Genomic DNA, 20,860 nt, shown 5'->3' with positions numbered 1-20,860 from the left:
TATATAATGATGTTGTGGCTCCGGGTGCTTTTTTTTTCATTAGGGGGGGTCCCAAATGGCTCTTTTGAGTAAAAAAGGTTGCCGACCCCTGTCTTAGGGAAACAGCAGAACCAGAGAAAAGGAGGAAGAGGGCATCGGAGGACAAGACCCACAGTGAAGAAGAAAGGAGGAAGAAGAGGGAAGGTAGTAAAAGCAAGGAGTTGGAATGCAAAGAGCCATCCTTGCTGGAATTCAGTTTTTCCAACACAGGTCCATAGTTTAGGCAAAGGTCTTTGTTTTTGGGTTCAAAGTTTAGCTAATTGGTGTAAAATCCTTCAATTGAATGGAAGTCTGGAGTGCTGCATGTGTTATCACATGCTTTTCTTTCTGTGGTAGTTGGAATTGTGAAATGACATTTCATCAAGACTGAAGTGGTGATTGTTTCAGACTCTACTGACAAGGTGACCAACGGTGAGATGAGTCCTGCAGAAAAGAAGGAAGAGATGGAGCAGGAGAAGTTCCTGGAAGACTCCTCAGCAGCAGAAAACCACAGGTGTTTGATGGAAAACTTCAGTGTTAAATAAATGGATCCTAAATGTTAAAGGACATTTGTTTTAGGCTTATCCTCTTTTTCCATTAGTGCCTACACTATATTACCAAAGTATTGGCTCAGCCATCCAAATGATCAGAATCAGTTTTCTAATCACTTTGTCCAGCACTTTGGCATGCAGACTGTTTTTACAAACACCTGTGAAAGAATGGGCCGCTCTCAGGAGCTCTGTATTCCAGAGTGGAACTGTCATAGGACTCCACCCAGTGAGAAATTTTGGTGGAGGAGGAATTATGGTGTGGGCCTGTTTTTCAGGACTTGGGCTTGGCCTCTTAGTTCTGGTGAACAGAACTCTGAATGCTTCAGAATACCAAAACATTTTGGACAGTTCCATGCTCTCAACCTTGTGGGAACAGTTCGTAGCGGGCCCCTTCCTCTTCCAACATGACTGCACCAGTGCACCAGGTCCATAAAGACATGGCTGACAGAGTCTGGGGTGGATGAACGTGACTGACCTGCACAGAGTCCTGACCTGAACCCCGTAGATCACCTTTGGGATGAATTAGAGCCAAGACTGAGAGCCAGGCCTTCTCCACCAACATCAGTGTGTGACCTCACCAATGTGCTTTTGGAAGAATGGTCCAAAATTCCCATAAACACACTCTTCAACCTTCTAGACAGTCTTCCCAGAAGAGATGAAGGTGTAATAGGGGGCTAGGAATGGGGTGGCACTTCAGTTCATATGGGAGTAAAGGCACGTGAGCAAATACGTTTGGTAAGATAGGATATATTTTTGTATCTTGTTTTTTTTTTTTACTTTAGAGGTCCAAAGGCTCAAGAAGAGGCCACCTGAGCATCTGGCTCACCTGCAGAGGTTGGCTGCTGTGCTGACACCACATTTTCTAGAACTGGGTTCCAGATAAAGAGTTGCTGCTCTGAGGTGCTCAGAATCTGAGCTCTGCAAAGAAACATAGGCCGGCTTTACACTGAAGGTCTTGATGCTCATATCCGATTTTCTGACTATATCCGATTTTTTTGACGACCCGCTTACATCATCTTTTAAAAGTGACCCGTATCTGATTTTTGCATTTACACTATACAATGCTGAAACTATCAAACGTAGACGTTCTGAGGACAACGTAGCAGTATTTCCGCATTCCGCGGACCTCCTTCAGACTGTTGTGACTGCGGTTGTCATGGAGGCAAGGCGGCGATGGAAGGAGGCGTTGCCTTGGGCGCTCCAGAGGGGATGCACGGGGGAGTAAAAAGACGTGCTGTACTAACAGTTTGATCCAAGTGTTGAACCTTTCCTGCGCGATGACTCCTCTTTTCTGATCGTAGTCAGAAACACACGGGAGATTTCCTCGGGGTTCACCTTTCCGTTCTGAACCCTCAGCCTCCAGAGTGGGTTAAGAAAGACTCCAAAACTTTTGGGCGAGACACCTTATTTTTAATTTACGGTTCTCCGACAGTCCCCCGATCCGCGCTCACCCCCCCCTCTCTCCTTACACACACACACACACACACGCAAGCACGCATGCGCGCGCTCACACACACACACGGTCCCCATCATACACGCCCCCCAAAGAAATAAACGGCTTCTAGCCTGTTCCATAGCAACGGTGTCCCGCTTCATTAGTTACCGTTTGCGTCCGGACCGGACATAACAGCGGTTTCCAACTCCAATTTTCTGAAGCCTGCGGCTGAAAGGTAACACGCTGACAGCAAAATCAGCGCACAAAAGCACCTTAATAAGTCACGTGATGTCAGTTGGTGGTCTCCTGAGTTGATGTCCTCGACGTACGACTCTCATTTACTGGGGAATATCCGATCTGTCTGCCTACATGGCAAACGCAAATGCACGTATCCGATTCGTTTCCGATTTATTTCCACATATGAGAGAGGCCTGTATCCGATCTGAGAAAAACAGAATCCATGCGCTTTTGTCCTGCTTACACTTTCACCGATCATATCCGATCTGTGCCACAAGAGAGAAAAAAATCGGAATTGGGATACTTGAACCATGCAGTGTAAAGGCGGCCTTAGATGCACTCTTGAAGTATTTCTGAAGTTGTTCTTTGGCTTTGATTGACAGAAGCCCAGTGCTGAGCTCCAAAAACAGTATCTTCTGAACACAAGACCCAGTGGTTTGTTTTGAAGTTGTCACTTTTGTGTTAAAATATGTTTAATATGTATTTGTGGATTTCCTTTTAATACTAAAGATGATTTACCGTTGAAAAAGCACCCATGCTGTTGATCTTGTGAAGCTCCAAATGTTGCACAAATATTTGTTTTCAGTAAAAATGTTTAAAAAGTCTTTACATCCAGGAATCCATTTTCAGACCAAATTGAAGATAGAGAAAACTTAAGCTTTTATTTTAAATTTTGTTTAAACAAAACTATAGAAAATAACAATTTCTTATGTATCTATTCCCATTTATTTGATTTGCATTATTCTATTTAAAGCCTAGTGGGCTGCAGTATTTCTCTGCTTAATTAAGCGAGTGTGCATCAAGATCTCTCTTTCACTCTCTGTCTGGCCTCTTCTTCTGTGTTCCAGCATTATTTCGTTGTACAAATGCATTTATCATGATCATAAAAATATGTAATTATTTTAACCTTAAGTAATCTCACGTTTTTTTCTGCCAAAAATACTATGGGATATATTGTAAATTCAGGATCCTATTGTATTTGTAATGTTTGTTATTAGGGCCCAAGCACATTGTGCTTGAACGTACAAGCTTGATATTAACAGGGCTTCTTCATCACATGGAAACCAAAAAAAGTTTCCTGGTGATAACGTGTCCAGTAAAGACGTCTGCAACACGGTTTCTTTTCTGATGAAAAATGATCTTGGCTACTAAATCAGCCAAAAAGTGTACATTTAACAGGAGGAGGAAATGAGTGCAGCACTATTTAAAATGACTTTTCGGTTCCTTCCTCTGTAACATTGGACTGCTTCACTGCTGTGGATCAAGCGGAAATAACATCAATTATAACGTCCTCCAAATCCTCAACGTGTCTGTTAGACCCAATTCCCACTAGACTTTTTAAAGAAACTTTTCCCCTAATTAATGATCCCATATTAACAATGATAAATGCCTCTCTGGAAACGGGTTACGTGCCACAGTCTTTTGCAGTTGTTTAACCTCTTCTGAAAAAGCCCAGTTTGGATCCTAGCATCTTGGCCAACTATAGACCAATATCAAACCTGCCCTTTATTTCTAAAATCCTAGAAAGAGTTGTAGTTAAGCAGCTTTACTGTCACCTACAGGACAACAGCCACTTTGAAGACTTTCAGTCGGGGTTTAGACCCCACCACAGTACGGAAACTGCACTAGTTAGAGTCTCTAATGACTTGTTATTGGCCTCAGAAAAGGGTCTACTTTCTATGCTTGTCCTGTTGGACCTCAGTGCAGCCTTTGACACTATCGACCACAGTATTTTACTCCATAGACTAGAGCAGGACATAGGGATCAGAGGACCTGCTCTCCAGTCTTGGACCGATCCTGTTTACGCTTTATATGCTACCCCTAGGAAACATAATCAGGAAACACAGCATTAATTTTCATTGTTATGCCGACGATACGCAGTTGTATTTATCCATGAAGCCTGACCAGAATGACCAGATAGAGAAACTGAACGCCTGCATCAGTGACATCAAGACCTGGATGACAATTAATTACCTCCTCTTGAACCCAGAAAAAACTGAGGTCATTATACTAGGTCCTAAAAACCTCAGAGATGCTCTGTCTGCTCAGATAGTCTCCCTGGAGGGCATAAGCATAGCCCCCAATTCCACAGTTAGAAACCTTTTGGTTTTATTTGACCAGGATTTATCATTTAAGGCTCATATATCTCAGGCGTGTAGAACTGCCTTTTTTCATCTGCGGAATATTGCTAAGATCAGAAATATACTTTCTAAGAGTGATGCTGAAAAACTCATCCATGCATTTGTTACGTAGAGGCTGGATTACTGTAACTCCTTGTTAGCAGCGTGTCCTAAGAGTTCCTTAAGAAGTCTCCAGCTTGTTCAGAACGCAGCAGCTAGATTGTTAGCAGGAACTAGCAGAAGAGATCACATCACTCCTGTGTTAGTTTCGCTCCATTGGCTCCCAGTTGATTCCAGAATCAAGTTCAAGATCCTCCTGTTAACCTATAAGGCCTTACATGGAATGGCCCCGTCCTATATTAAGGACCTCATAGTCCCTTACCATCCAATGAGAACACTTCGCTCGCAAAATGCAGGACTGCTTGTGGTTCCTAGAATTAGTAAAAGTACGGTTGGAGGTAGAGCGTTTAGCCACCAAGCCCCTGTCTTATGGAATAAACACCCAGCTCATGTAAGAGAGGCCGACTCAGTTTCTACATTCAAAGTTAGACTGAAAACATTCCTCTTTGGACAGGCTTATTGTCAGATTAGTTAGTATTCAGAGATTATTTAACTTAATGTTAAGTTGTTTAAATTAAACTTAATAACTATTTCTTTTAAAAAGCTGCTAGAAGTTGAAGCTGGGGTAACTATGGTGCACTGGGGTTCTGTCTTCTTTTCTTTTCTACTTCTACCCTTCCTCTCCTCCATTCCTGATCATAATTTATCATTTAGTTCTCCATGCCTCTGTTTGGTGCAGTGCGATTCATGTATTGTCCCTCTTTTCCTCTCCCCTCCTGGGGAGTGGGAGTGCTTCCAGACTCCAGTTGGCTCATCCGTGCTCCAGTTCCTGACCGTCTACCTCGCCTTTGCTCCACTCCTACACCTGGCTGTGGTTCCTGTCTCTGGCTCGACTCGCGCCTTTGACTGTCCCCACAACCACGACTGGATGAAGCTCGTCTGCTGGACTTTATTTATGTAGTTGTAGATTTAGATAAGTTAATTCTTCTCTAAGAGTTCTGGTACGCCTGTCCGTCCTGGGGGAGGATCCCTCCTTCATGTGGGCACCCCTGAGGTTTCTTTGTTTTTTCCGGAATCCGTTTTTTTTGGGAGTTTTTCCTTACCGCGAAGGGGGGTCTAAGGGCAGGGATGCCAGTATAGCTTAGTCAGTTTGTTAGTTCATTTTAGTATTTTCCTACTGAACTCTTTGTATTCATGATCCTTTTGAGTTCATGTTTTACTTCAAAGCCCATCGAGACGACTGTTGTTGTGATTTTGGGCTATACAAATAAAATTGAATTGAATTGAAATTCCTTCTTGATTACATAAAAAAAGAAAAAAAAGCTTAACGTTCTGATTAACGTTTTGAAACAAATCGTTTATAAAAATCTTTCCTTAGTTTTTGAGAATAAACACAAACCCTGTCCTTTTGGCCAGCTTGTTACCTTTCACTTTAAACATTTAGAGAATTTACTTTCTAGGTGCAGAAATGTTGAGATATTTATTCTCAATTTTGTTATTTTAATTAAGGGTGGACTAAGTTGATATTTTTTTAATCATTTATACATGTGGATAGGGCAGGCACCACTTGGGTTTATGTCACAGTTCCAGTATTAATTTTTACTTACAATAACTATGAGTTTCAATATTGTTAGTTGTTTACAATTGTCTTGTGTACCTTGAGATTAACATTTTCTGTCAAAATTGTAGTCTTTATGGAATTCCAAAGTCAAATCCTGAAGTTTTGCAAAGTTCAGTCGTTGCTGGTGTTCCTAACACTGTAGTTGTGTGAAAACTCTTGTTTTACAGATGTGCTTAATGACTCCCCTCTCTCCGCACTAAAATCCATTACTGTTGGAAATGACCATGAGAAAAGACCGCAGCTCCCCCTCTACCCTTTTGATAGTGTGGTCCTGCCCTGTCCCAACGCTGTGTGGAGTGCCCTAGCATCATAGGCTTTGCTCCATTTTTCTGTGAACGTTTGACTCATCCGTATGGGCGGCTTTGTTGGGGCCCATACCAACCTTGTTTAGTCCCACAGTGCTTTGTCCGTCCTACGGAGGCTAAGAAGGCAGCTGACGAGTCCAAGATGAGGTTTGCTCACATTGATGGAGACCACTTGACGATGCTCAATGTCTACCATGCCTTCAAACAAAGTAAGTGTCAGAATAGCTTCTGCATGCGGTTGTCTTCTTTTCTTTTTATCTGTTTACCTTACGCTTAGTTCACACAATCATCTAACAACTTAATATTGTGTAAACCAGGTATGTCTGCAGTCTGGCCTGTCATCGAATCTATTCTGACCTGCAGCCCCTTCAATAAAACGCTATTGAAGAAGATAAACCATTACTATGGGAAGATGAGACACAAGTCTAAGAAAGCTATTTCACATTTGGCCAGCAGATGGCAGCAGTGCTGTGCCCAGTTCTATGAAAATATTTGATCTTTATCTAATTTGCTTGCCGATTATTTTAAGTGACAGGTAGAAATTGATAATCCAGATTCCTTTACTTGATGGCAGTTGTCCAATATTAAGATTTAAGGTAGGATATGTCGATTTTATACCAAAAATCTGATATGTTTATATCTTTACTATTCAAATTCTAACTCTGCACAGAGTTTGGACACACCTGACATAGACAAAAAACACTAAGACGTTTGGCTGTACTGAATAAAACATGTTTTTCTATTCATCACTACAACTTTAAGCCAGTCAGCATGAATGGAGAAACACATTTTCTAACCAGTGGTGGTGCTATGACATCTTTGTCAACTACCGCTCACTGATGTCTGCTGACAACGTGCGTCAGCAGCTGTCGAGGATTATGGACCGCTTTAACCTGCCCAGGCGGAGCACAGAGTTCACCAGCAGAGATTACTACATCAACATCCGGCGTGCTCTCTGCACTGGCTTCTTCAGGCAGGTGAGACGAACTGAAGCTGCTTTCATCCGGCATGTACGTCTGCTGGTGTTACTCCTGGCCTTCAAAGGTTTAGAGCTCTTCTGCTTCTTCTGCAGGTGGCTCATTTGGAACGCACAGGACATTACCTCACAGTGACCACAAGCCAGAGTGGGTGCTCTACAATGAGTTTGTCCTCACGACCAAGAACTACATCAGAACGTGCACAGACATCAAACCAGAGTGGTGAGTGTGCGGGCTTCTAAATTCAAAGTAAAAAAAAAGTGGTTTGGATTCTAACCGTACGTCTTTGTATCTTTTTTTGCAGGCTGGTGAAGATTGCACCCAGGTACTACAATATGAGCAACTTTCCACAATGTGAAGTCTGCTGAAAAAGCTCTTCATGAAATAAATCAGCCATTGTGAAAAACAGCAACATGAAATAAAAACAAAGCTACTTTGGAAAATATTGATTTTGAAATCCGAGGTTCTGAAAAAAGAAGTAGAATTATAATAATATTCCACATGATTAAAATGAATATTTTAAAATGCTGTTTTAAAATAATGAACAGGTTTTTAAAGCAAAATGAAATATATTGAATAATATAATGGCTAATTTAAAATCTGTGTGCAGCTTTTTTTACAATTTCATGATCGTTTTATATATTTATGAGAGATTTATTGGTTGATTGTGTATTTGCATGAGGTCATATTTATTTATTAATTAAATATTTATTTATTTAATTATGAACAGTATAGGACTCCATATTTGTGGTCTAAAGGAAAGTTTTTGTCCAATCTTCTGGAATAAATCATAATACTAAACCGCGAGCTCCATCTACCGTGGCTAAACAGAAACAGGACAGACATCCAGAAGAGGCAGAACATTTATTATTGTAATCTGTTAATGATCTGTACATTTTTGTTGGAGCTTCTCCATTTGAGAAACCATGGAACACCATATGGAGTTAATAATGTCATTGTTTTATTATTGTTTTACATTTATACAAGATGTAAACTGTATTAGGTCAATAGAAAAACATATGTAGATTATTAATGTATTTCTATACAAATATGACTAAATGTGTCAAAATTGAATCCAATCAATCCAGGCTCTGGTGAATCACATTTAAATTAATTCTGGAAATTATTGATTCTATTAATTTTAGCCCTAATTCCTACAGCATGTCAGCTAGTTCCTGCTGTCATTTGGAATTCATTTGGATGTAAAAAGCACATATAACCCTTGTGCTATCTTAGATGACCCCACCCTTACATTGACGTGTTCTCCCTACCATGACAAAGGTGGATAAAGGCGCAAAGATTTCATGTAATCCATGGAAACCTGTGAAGATCACTAATCATTGAAGAAAAAAGGTTCAGCGCACTGTCTAGTGCAGTGGTTCTCAAACTTTCTTCAGTGATGTACCCCCTTAGAAATATATTTTTAGTCAACTACCCCCTGACACGAGCAAAACATTTTTGGAAGAAAAAGAGGTACAGTGCTGTAAAGTCAGATTTATTCAAGCCAAACAACAGTGAACCTGACAAAAACATTCATATGGCAAACATTGCATGTACAAACAAAAAGGAAAAACAGAAGAAGTTGACCACCAGAAGGCATAAAACCAGTCAAAACTCAAATGTGCAAAATGCTGCTAATAATATATAAAATAAAAAATGTACATGAATAACAAAAAATCTGTTCACAGAAATAATCTTAATTATAAATAATTAATATTTAGTTTACAAAATAAATTAACTTTATAAATAAAGATTTGCTCACAAATAATAATTAACGTTAACTCTGTTAGGATAAAAAAAGAAGTTGCAGATGAATCTCTTTGCATTGAACATTTGACTGAATTGGACAGTATGTAACAGGCAGTGATTTATGAACAGGAAGAAAAAAATGCACTCAATACATTTCAATGAGAAATATGAGCTTGCACCTCACTGAGGATCTTTGTCATTCTTGGTGGCAAGGAGGCAACTGCAGTGATCAAGTTGTTCTCCAGGCACAGTCTGTTTCTTTGCTTTGTTTTGATCAGCATCATTGCTGAGAAGGAGGCCTCACATAAATATGTGGATGCAAACGGTAGCAGCTGCTCCAAAGCTTTTTGTCCCAGCTCAGGGTGCTCCTGCTTCACACACAGCCAAAACTGTGTGAGAGTGGATGCACCAAACTTCATCTGCAGGCCACGGTCAGATGCTACTTCCATCAGTTTTTCCTGATGAGTGACAGGAAGCTTGCTTCTGTTTGCTTCAGACAAGAGAAATGGATTTCTCAGCCAATCCAGCTGCACAGATTTCTCATCCATGTCAGTAAAGTAGGAGTGAAAACCACTGATCAAGTTAGCCAAATGTCCCACTCTGACTAACTTCACCGGAGCTGTCGCCACATCCTCATTTGAGAGAAAGACATCCAACTGAGGAAAGCAGGTGAAATCCTCCTGATCACATGGCCTTTTCCACATCTCTGCTTTCTTCAGGGAACCACCCACCTTGTCATCCAGGTTCAGGATGCTGGTGTCCTTGCCCTGCAGGGACATGTTCAGTTCATTCAGTGTCCTGAATATATCTGCCAGATAGCAAAGCAAGCCAGTCCGTGTTCTCAAGCATGGTGGCATGGGGAGATCCGTGCTCTGTCAGGAAGGTGTGCACTTCAGCTAGCAAATCAAACAGCCTGCTCAGTACTCATCCACGGGACAGCCAGCGTACTTCAGGATGCAGGAGCAGTTCTGTGTGTTCAGCTCCCGTATTTTCACAGAGGCTGCGGAACAAATGTGCATTAAGTGGCCTTGACTTGATAAAGTTTATAACTTTAATGCTGTCGTTCAAAACATCATGCAACACAGGGCTCATTTTCTTGGACGCTAGCGCTTCCCTGTGTATCACACAGTGGGCCCACTTGATGTGGGGATTTTCTTTTTTAATCCGTGCTATGAACCCTTTCGCGCTGCCCGTCATTGATGCAGCTGCATCTGTGCAGACGCTGCTGCAGGATTTCCAGCTGATAAACATGTTAAACACATTAAAAATGTCCTCTCCGGTTGTTCGCCCCTCCATTTCTTTGCAGAATACAAAGTGTTCACAGATGTCGTCCGTGTCAATATATCTTACAAATGCAACAAGTTGCGCATGTCCACTCATATCTGTGGATTCATCCAGCTGCAGTGAAAATAAGTCACCAAGTTTCCCCACAACTTGTTTGATAATGTCTGTGTCCATGATATCTATTCTGCGGCAAACAGTTGTGATATTATGCAATAACTTATGTTGACCACTAGGTGGCTCTACCGTAGGGCTGTGACGATAACCGCATCACCACATCACCGCGATGATGAGGTCATCACTGCATCACCGCACTTTTTTATGCACTTTTTTTTTTACTTTTTGCATATGGTGCGTGTTTGGAACTGTAATAAACACATAAAACACATTCATCTTTGCTGATAATTTCCTTTTTCTCCTAGTCCTGGGTTCAGACTTTCCTTCTTTCTTTCAGACTGTTGTCTCCTTTTCTCCCACCGCGCGTGCTCCCACTGTCTGCGGCTCCCTTTACACACAAACAGGCGCGCGCTTTCAGAAGCACACATCCTTATTCTACAACAGAAGTTTCCGTCTCGCAAGGAAATTTACTGCTTTGTATTATTAATTTCTATTGTATTCATTTTGTGTTGGGGGGGGGTTACTGTCCTCCTTCAGTCCGTAACACCAAACATGAACGCGCGCTGTTAGATTTCCATGAAAATCAATACATGTTTTGTTTGGGAACTATTTTTGCAGCGTAACATACGTGTCTGAATAAACAAAGGCGGAGCCTCCTGGGTGTCTTCATGGGTGTCAGGCTGCTACCGGAAAAGGGACAGTGTCTGCAGTCTGTTTATTACTGGGCAATAAATAATATTCTGAGAAGATGTCTGTACCAGAGAGCACTGGTGAAACTTGCTTGCAGCTCCAGAGCGGTCCACTGCAGAAGAATCAACACACACCCCCAAAACACGTCTGCGCACCTTCCTACTATTCCTACACAAGACGCTCTGCACACACACACAGTCAATCTACAACACCTATAAGTTAGTTCACAAGTTAGATATGTAGTTGTTATTTGTTACTGTTATTTGTTAACAAAGAATAGTACGTTGTAATTGTATTTATTTCCGATGCGGCCGCCGGGGGTTTTTGTGTTTTTTTCTTTTTTCTTTTTTTTTGGGGAGGGGGCTGCGGTTAACCGCGACACCGCGCCCCCTGGTGGTTCATCACCGTGGTGATGAAAAATTCGACACCGTCACAGCTCTACTCTACCGGTTGGTATTAAAGTGGTTGCATAGAAGAAGAAAGTGGCATGGTGGATGTAGCACAACGTGGCTAATAAAAGAAGTTACTGGAAGCTAACTGGGCCTCTTCATCATTTTAGAAAACACGAACATTACATGGTACCAGGAGTAAAACTTAAAAGACGATATGGATTTGAAACCACCGGAGAGTTTGAAACTGACGGGAAATGTCGACGAAAACTGGCGCACCTTCAAGCAGCAATTCCAGCTGTATGTTGCAGCGATGGGACTGGAAACGAAGCCAGATGCTAGAAAGTTAGCGTTACTGCTAACGATAGCAGGGCCACAGGCCATTGAAATATTCAACACGTTAGTGTTCGACAATCCTGGTGATGAAGAAAAGTTGGATGTTGTTATGGGCAGATTTGACGCGCACTGTTCTCCGAAGAAAAACGAGACGTACGAGAGATTCGTGTTTCGGTCGCGGACACAGAGGGGACAAGAGCCATTTGATAGCTTCCTGACCGACCTCCGTTTAAATGCGCAGTCCTGTAATTTCGGGACTCTGAAGGACTCCATGATTCGGGACCAGATTGTTTTCAGCGTGGAGGATAACAAGATCAGAGAGAGGCTGCTTCAAGAGACTGAACTGACGCTGCTGGGGGCCATTAAGATCTGCCAGGCCAGTGAGTTGTCCCACAAACATGTGAAGACTTTAATGAGATGTCTGCGGTCGCCTCAGCGCGGCTGAGCGACGGTACTGCAGCGGTCGGAGCGGTGACGTTTCAGCGGAAGAGACGCGTGCAGACCCGGCCTGCACAGCAGCAGCAGGAGGAGTTCAGCTGCAGGAGATGCGGTTCACAGCACAAGCCCAGACAGTGTCCAGCTTTTGGTAAGCAATGCTCCAACTGCCAAGGCAACCAAACAGTGTTTCTCCAAACGAACAGAGGGAAGGAAAGGAAAGACTGTAAACTTAATTGAAGAGCCAGAGCTAGGTGACACTTTCTTTGTTGGAATGGTAAATTGTGAATATGAAGAAGAAAATAATCCACACAAGGAAAATGATGTCACTAAAGAGGATAAATGGTTAGCTCCACTAATGATAAATGGGACTGAAGTCACTATGAGATTGGACACTGGTGCAAAATCAAATCTCATCAACATGGCTGACATGAACGCAATGCAAAATAAACCAGAAATAAAGAGGAAAAGTTCTGGACTGAAAGATAACAATGGGCAGCCAATTAAGTGTTTGGGCACATGCAGACTGAGTGTGTCAGTGAAAGGAAAAGTGCACCACCTGTTCTTCTTTGTTGTGAATGAGGGACATGAATCACTTCTTGGTAACAAAGCTTGTGAAGAATTGGGACTTGTGAAAAGAATATACAGAATCATCCCAACCACAAGCCCAGTAAAAGACTCTGTGGAAGCAATAGTCCAGAAGTTCACAGATGTGTTCAAGGTTTTTGGTGTTTTGTCCTTCACCTATAAAATACAGTTAAAGGACGATGCTCAACCAGTAGTGCATGCAGCACGCAGAGTTCCGGCTCCATTGAAAGAAGGCCTAAAGAAAGAGTTGGACAGAATGATCAGATTAGGAGTAATGAAAAAGGTCAATGAACCAACAGACTGGGTCAACTCAATGCTCATCACAAAGAAAAAGAATGGAGAGCTGAGAATATGTTTGGACCCTAAAGACCTAAATGAGAGCAAAAAACGAGAACACTACCAAATACCCACACGTGAGGAAATCATCAGTGAAATGTCAGGTGCCAAATATTTCACAAGATCGATGCCTCACAAGGTTTCTGGCAGCTGAAGCTGGATGAAAGCAGCACAAAGTACTGCACTTTTCTCAGACTGCCCTTTGGACGCCACTCCTTTCTCAGACTGCCGTTTGGAATAAAGTCAGCAACTGAAATCTTTCACCGAGCGATGGAGCAGATCATCGAGGATTTGGAAGGAGTTCGAGTCTACATTGATGACATCATCATATGGGGGTCCTCAGCTGAAGAACACAATGCGAGACTGGGCAGAGTGATGGATCGTATACAAAGGTATGGACTAAAACTTAACAAAAACAAGTGTGAGTTTGGTGTGGAAGAAATACTCTTTCTTGGAGATAAACTGTCAGCAAGTGGTGTTCAACCAGATCAAGACAAAATACAGGCAATACAGAACATGCCAAGACCCACAGACAAGACAGGAGTGTTACACATCATGGGAATGGTCAACTTCATAGGGAAATTCATTCCCAACCTAACATCAAGGACGGCATGCATGCGTGAGCTTCTGCACAAGGAGAGTGAATTTAAATGGACAGTTAGACATGAGCGTGAGTGGCAGCAACTTAAGAACACGCTGACCACTGCACCAGTGTTGTCTTTTTATGACCACACCAAGAAGATAAAGCTGTCAACAGATGCTTCCAAAGATGGCATCGGTGCTGTTTTACTCCAGGCTGAGGGTGAGCACTGGAAACCAGTGGCTTATGCTTCAAGGGCTATGACCAAAGCTGAATGCTGATACGCACAGATCGAGAAAGAATGCTTGGGACTGGCATATGGTCTGATGCAGGGGTTTGTCCTCCCATGAGGATCTGTCCTCCAGCACTGTATCCTCTGCTCTCCATTGCCTGAGACATTCACTGAGCACACTGTCAGTTGGGGCCTTAAGCTTGATGTACTCATGCATCTTGGATGTTTCATCCTGGATAGGCCCATTGGCTTCAAGGGAGGTTTTCCACAGCTTCCTATGAAGGCTCTTAGAGTCCTGCTGATGTTGTACAGCTCCAAGCATTCAGTGATCCATGTGTGTGGCATTGAGTCATAGGCCTTCTTGTAATCAATACAGGTTGGTGTGTCGTGACTTGCAGTCTTGAGCGACTGTTCTGTCCACCAGGAGTTGGTGTTTGGCTCCTCTGGAGTCTCTACCAATGCCCTTCTGTGTGTTACTCATGTTACTCAAACATCAAACTGCCTTTCTGAGCACACATACAAGTGAAGAAGGTATACGCCAAGTAGCGTCTACACTGCCGCGAAGAAATAATGACGGAAATTGTAAAATATCCCCGAACTAAGCACCAGTTGGAGCTACTGGTGCTTGAAATATTCATGTTTTCTTTGTGTGATTCTGACAAGCGCGTAAATACTTACTCTCTTCTTCTGAGTGAAAAGCGAGTTTAAGAAGCGTAAAGTTGCACAGCGCCACCTTGTGTACAGGAGCCACCTTGTGTACAGGAGTATTTCTGTTTTACATTAAGCGCCATCTAATGTCAGGGAATGAAATTGCATGTTCGCTCGGCTCATCGTCAGCGAAAATCGCCTGGGTGTGAACACAGGTGCTCCATACGTTCTTGTAAAATACTTTTTTCTTTGTGTTTATTTGATTTTATTAAAGACATTTTGATAAGAACTACGGTACCGGGATTTAGCCGTAGCTTCAGCTGGTTTAAGAAAGGTCCCGCCCCTTTAACTGTCTCCACCAATCATTCTTGAAGGCTTAATCACATGTCATCAGTCTGACCAATCAGGAGTGGTTAAAGTCTTCACTTCCTTGTTTCACTTTAGCTCATAAGTCTCTCAGTTCTAACAAAAATACCAGCTAAAGCTCGTCTTAAGCGGTGTAGCTTTCCACAGAATCTGGTGTCAGACAGTGGAACAAGTGAACAAAACAATGGAGCTCAGAGAAGCTTGATTGTCTGCAGTCGCTGGATTTTCGGCACCAGGTGCATTGGGTTAAAGTGACTGTATTAGCGCACAATGAGTCTCTCCTCTTAACGTCTTAAAACAACAACCAACACACATGTAAAAGTTTTTTAATCTTTTAACTTAAGTTTTAATACATCTTTTAGAAAAAAAAACTGCAGCTTCCAGCTTTTTCTGCAACAATTATCACAACAATGCATGTAAGATTGCAGAGGGACTGTAGATCAATACAGACTATGAGCTTTTCCTTTTTTTCTTTTTTTATGCTGGTGTGCCGCGGGATTTTGTCAAGGTTAAAGTGTGCCGTGGCTCAAAAAAGGTTGAAAAACACTGGTGTAGACTACAGTTTGAACCACTTGAAGGCGAGAAAACCTGCTGTAACCCTTGTGCTTCCTAGGCACTTTAACATTGGGAGTTGGGTCATCTAGACCCACTAGACAGTGCTCTGAACCCTTTTTCTTCAATGATTTGTGATCTTCACTGGTGTCCATGGATTACATGAAATCTTTCCACCTTTATCCACCTTTGTCTTGGTAGGGAGAACACGTCAATGTAAGGGTGGGGTCATCTAAGATAGCACAAGGGTTAATGACCACACTGACAAAAACACAGCAGTTGATGGTCTTGATGGCACACACATATAAAAATAACCTCATTGCGGTTTCTGTTTTACTTTGCAGAATACAGTTCCTAATTTAAAAGGAGAAACTAAACAGAAATACTTTTGTGTTTGCAGCCCATTATGTCCTAATTGTAGCCACATTTATTTATAAGAAAATAGCTTAAAAAGGAAGCCTATTTAGATTTGATGCCACATTTGTTTTTCAGAATTGAAGTGAAATTCTCTTATTCTTGTGAACCATTTTAGGATATTCTATTGTAAATTACCTATTGTTACGACCCCGGCTGTGTGGCCAACTTTAACCCCGCCCGGTTATCATAATTTTCTTTATGTTACACATTTCTCCCTCCTCTCTGAAGAGGGACATAACACCTGGTTATGTATTACTAATTTTCTTTTTTCAAAGAGACCAGTAAAGTAATTGCATTCTTGCTTCCTTTACTGAAACCATAAATCTTCTCATTGTTTCTTATCAGAGGCGTGTCTGTCATTTCTGACTGAATTTTATAATTGAGTGCTGATTTTGTAGCAGGAAGGGATGTTGATTGACCTGCAGGCAGAAGCTACAAGGAATTTAAGGCGGAATGACTTGAATGCCTGGACTGCAGACTGAAACCTCACGCTGCTCCATTACGACCGTCTACAACAGCTTAACGACCCGCTTCCTTTCATTTTCAGACTTCCTGCTGCTAAGGAGAAGCAGCAACACTTTTCCTGCCTTCTTTCTGGATTGGTTATGTAATCCAGTTTAGGAGTTTATCTCATTAGGCCATTTGTTGTAAGGGAGCTGAAGTTTTAGGAATCCAATGTTATCACTTCCAGCTCTTTTCATTACACTTACTGTAAATATTAACATCTGAAGATTTTTACATGATGTTCTCCCTGACTCCTCCCCTCTCAGGGAATTCAGTCAACAAACTTGTTTTCAGTTTTAATTCCAACATGTCAAATATCATGGATAATATTGCTCCTAGTGAGGTGAAGGTGATCTCCGGTAGGAAAAAATCTCCATGGAGAAATTCCATTATTGTAAACAATGGAAAAAGAGAATGTCGGAAATTTGAACGGAAATGGAGAAAATTTAAACTACAGGTACATTATAACATTTATAAAGAGAAACTTCACTTATATAATTTACAACTGTCCAATGCAAGAAAGTCCTATTTTTCTGAAATTATTACCAAAAACTCCCATAATGCTCGGGTCCTATTTAATATAGTTGACAGGTTGACAAAACCCCCTGTGACAGTGGCACCAGAATTTTACTCCATCAAAGGCTGTAATGACTTTGCCAAATTCTTCAGGGACAAAATCAAAAACACTAGACAAACCATAGTTTCATCAACTACAAGTGAACCCTATCCACTAGAAACCAGTATTAATCCAATGGCTCAGTTTCAACCCATAAACAGCAAAGAACTGATGGACCTTCTATCGCAACTGAACTCCTCCTCTTTCTGTCTGGATATTCTACCCACAAGCTTTTTCAAAAAGGTCTCAAAGACATTGGAACCAGACCTGCTCCTGACTATCAACTTGTCGTTAACATCTGGCGTTTTCCCAGATCCACTGAAAACAGCTGTAATTAAACCTCTTCTAAAAAAGGAAAGTCTAGACAAAACTCAAATGAACAACCATAGGCCGATATCAAACCTGCCATTTTTAAGCAAGATCATTGAAAAAGCTGTTTTCCATCAGCTAAATGAATTCCTAATAAAAAATACCTGCTATGATGCCTTCCAGTCAGGCTTCAGACAGAATGACAGCACTGAAACGGCCCTGATCAAAGTGATTAATGACATACGTTTGAATACAGACAGTGGGAATATGTCTGTGCTAGTTCTACTGGATCCCAGTACTGCGTTTGATACAGTCGACCATGCAATACTATTCAGACGACTGGAAAGCTGGGTGGGTCTCACTGGGCCAGTATTAAACTGGTTCAAAACGTACTTAGAAAACAGGAAATATTTTGTGTCCATTGGTAACTTCACTTCTGAGCCAGTAAAAAATTACATGCGGAGTACCCCAAGGCTCCATCCTGGGACCACTTCTATTTAACATCTACATGCTCCCACTGGCACAAGTGATAAAGAACAACAACATTAGCTACCATAGTTATGCAGATGATACACAGATATATATTAGACTGACACCAGGCGACCGAGTCCCTGTAAAAGCCCCTGGGAAATGAATTGAGGACATTAATGACTGGATGTGCCATAATTTACTTCAGCTAAACAAAAACAAAACTGAGGTCATTGTCTTTGGGGCTAAAGAAAAAAGGTTGGACGTCATTATAGAGCCAGGCCAAAAACTTGAGTGTATTGATAGACACAGACCTAAATTTTGATAGAGACATTAAGGCAGGTACAAAATCAGCCTATTATCATCTCAAAAATATCTCAAGGATTAAAGATCTGATGTCTAAGCAGGACCTGGAGAAACTAGTGCATGCTTTCATCTTTAGTCGACTTGATTACTGTAAGAGTGTGTTTACAGCACTACCAAAAAAATCCATCAGGAAATTGTAGCTTATTCAGAACTCTGCTGCCCGGGTTCTCACAAGGACCAAGAAAGTGGACCACATTAGTCCAGTTCTGAGGTCTTTGCACTGGCTACCTGTCTGTCAGAGGATAGACTTTAAAGTTCTGCTACTGGTTTATAAAGCTTTGAATGGTTTAGCACCAAAATACATGGCTGACCTCCTGACCCAGTGTGTACCAGCCAGACCTCTCCGCTCTTCTGGATCCTGTCTTTTATCAGTCCCTAGAGCCAGAACTAAGCATGGAGAAGCTGCATTCACTTTCTATGCTCCACAGATCTGGAATAGACTTCCAGAAAACATCAGATCTGCTGAAACACTTAGTGTCTTTAAATCCGGGTTAAAAACTTACCTGTTCTCAGCTGCATTTAGTTACTTTGTATTCAAAAGTTTATGTCCGCACTGTTTATCTATGCTTGTTTTAAATTCAAATCTGGTTTACTATCTTTTAACTCTATTTTAATGATCACATTTTTACTATTTGTTTTTAATTGTTTTTTTAATTTTTCATGTAAAGCACTTTGAATTGTCTCTGTACAGGAAATGTGCTATAAAAATAAACTTGCCTTGCCTTGCCATTGACCCTTGACCTACATACACATGGGAAGCCAATCATGAGAGGAGGTATTTAAGGTGGCCAAGAGCAAGTTTTTCTCCACTTTGCATCTCAAAACAGCTGTCAGATGACCTGAAAACAAAGATTGTTCAACATCGTAGTTTAGGTGAAGGGAAAAGCCTGTTGAGAGATTTTAGCTGTCAATTTCCACTGTGAGGAATATAGTAAGAAAATGGAAGACCACAGGCACAGTTCAAGCAAAGGCCCAGAGTGGCCGGCCCAGAAAAATCTCAGATAGGCAGAGGCAAAGGATGGTGAAAACAATCAAACTCAACCCTCAGACCAGCTCCAAAGACCTACAACGTGATCTGGCTGCAGATGGTGTCACTGTGCATCGTTCAACCATTCAGCGCACTTTGCACGAGGAGATGCTGTATGGAAGAGTAATGCGGTAGAAGGCTCTTCTGCGCACATGCCACATACAGAGTCACTTGAGGTATGCTAAAGCACATTTGGATAAGTCAGCTTCATTTTGGAATAAGGTGCTCTGGACTGATCAAACTAAAATGGAGTTATTTGGACATAACAAGGGGCGGTAACAAAAAACACAGCATTCCAAGACAAACACTTACTACCCACGGTCAAATTTGGTGGCGGTTCCATCATGCTTCGGGGCTGTGCGGCCAGTGCAGGTACTGGAAATCTGGTCTTAGTCGAAGGAGACATGGATTCCAGTCAGTATCAGCAGATTCTTACATAAAAATTTCAATAATCAGTGACAAAGTTGAAGTTACGCTGAATACTTCAACAGGACAATGACCCTAAACACTGCTCTAATTCCACAAAGGCATTCATGCAGAGGAAGAAGTACAATGTTCTGGAATGGCTATCTCAGTCCCCAGACCTGAAGATTATTGAAAATCTGTGGTGGGATTTAAAGCGGGCTGTCCAATGCTTGGAAGCCATCAAATCTGACTGAACTGGAGATGTTTTGCAAATAGGAATGGTCCAAAATACCTTCAACCAGAATCCAGGTCCATATTGGAAGCTATAGGAAGCTATTGGAAGCTGTCATTTCTACAAAAGGAGGATCTACTAAATGCTGATGGCAGGTTTCTGTTTGGGGGCCCACATTTACACACCTGCCTCTTTTTGTTTAAGTAATTATAGCAGTTTCCTTAAATCCAATAAACTTCATTTCACTTCTCAAATATCATTGTGTTCATCTGCTATATGATATATTAAACTGAAATTGATTATCCGAACAACCAATGCTTTATGAAGAAAAATCTTGTAAATTATCAGGGATGCCCATACTTTCTCATTCCACTTTATCTGGAGCTTGTTTTCCCCGTTTTAACTTTTGCCTCTTTTTTTCGTTTTAAAAAAAAAAGAAAGTTTTCCTGCAAATGGCAGATTGTAATAGACGGCTTGTTTCATTTAAACAGAGGGGCTTTTTTAAGTCATTTTTGTTGACAAGAGTTGGTTGGTGATTTTGTGTTGTGTAAACTGTTTTTAAAATTTACTTCAAAATTCACCTAAAGCTTTTTACGACGCCGAAGTTGGCTTCCGATTCACAGCTTCCGATTTGCGAATGCATTAAAGGAACAATCCACTGCATTTTTCCCACTAAGATCACCTTAGACCGGGTCCTGTTCAAAACCTGCTGGACCTGGACTGCTCAAACCTGGATTAAATTATGATTTAGATACTGAAGAATACGTTCAACACAGTTTCTGATTTTATACAATTTAAGGGTAATAGGGACAAGGGAAGGACAACTTAAAGCAAAACACCAAAAAAGGAACTATAAAGTGTCATGGCTATAGAACATTTGAGACCCAGATGCT

The 20,860-nt window shown here is 41.5% G+C and overlaps 1 long non-coding RNA gene across 1 annotated transcript; it reads left to right on the top strand.

Annotated features, from left to right (window-relative positions):
* Positions 1-103: 103 nt before the first annotated feature.
* Positions 104-3,476, top strand: LOC144994376 (uncharacterized). Its single transcript, XR_013657901.1, has 2 exons — positions 104-532; positions 1,352-3,476. It is a non-coding gene; the product is annotated as an uncharacterized LOC144994376 (long non-coding RNA).
* The last annotated feature ends 17,384 nt before the right edge of the window (positions 3,477-20,860 follow it).

The sequence above is a fragment of the Oryzias latipes genome, chromosome 1 (genome assembly GCF_053564925.1).
Source record: "Oryzias latipes strain Hd-rR chromosome 1, Olatipes_Hd-rR_3.1".
Taxonomy (NCBI): Eukaryota; Metazoa; Chordata; class Actinopteri; order Beloniformes; family Adrianichthyidae; genus Oryzias; species Oryzias latipes.
Note: the sequence above shows the minus strand (reverse complement) of the source record. Positions and strands in the feature narration are given on the sequence as shown.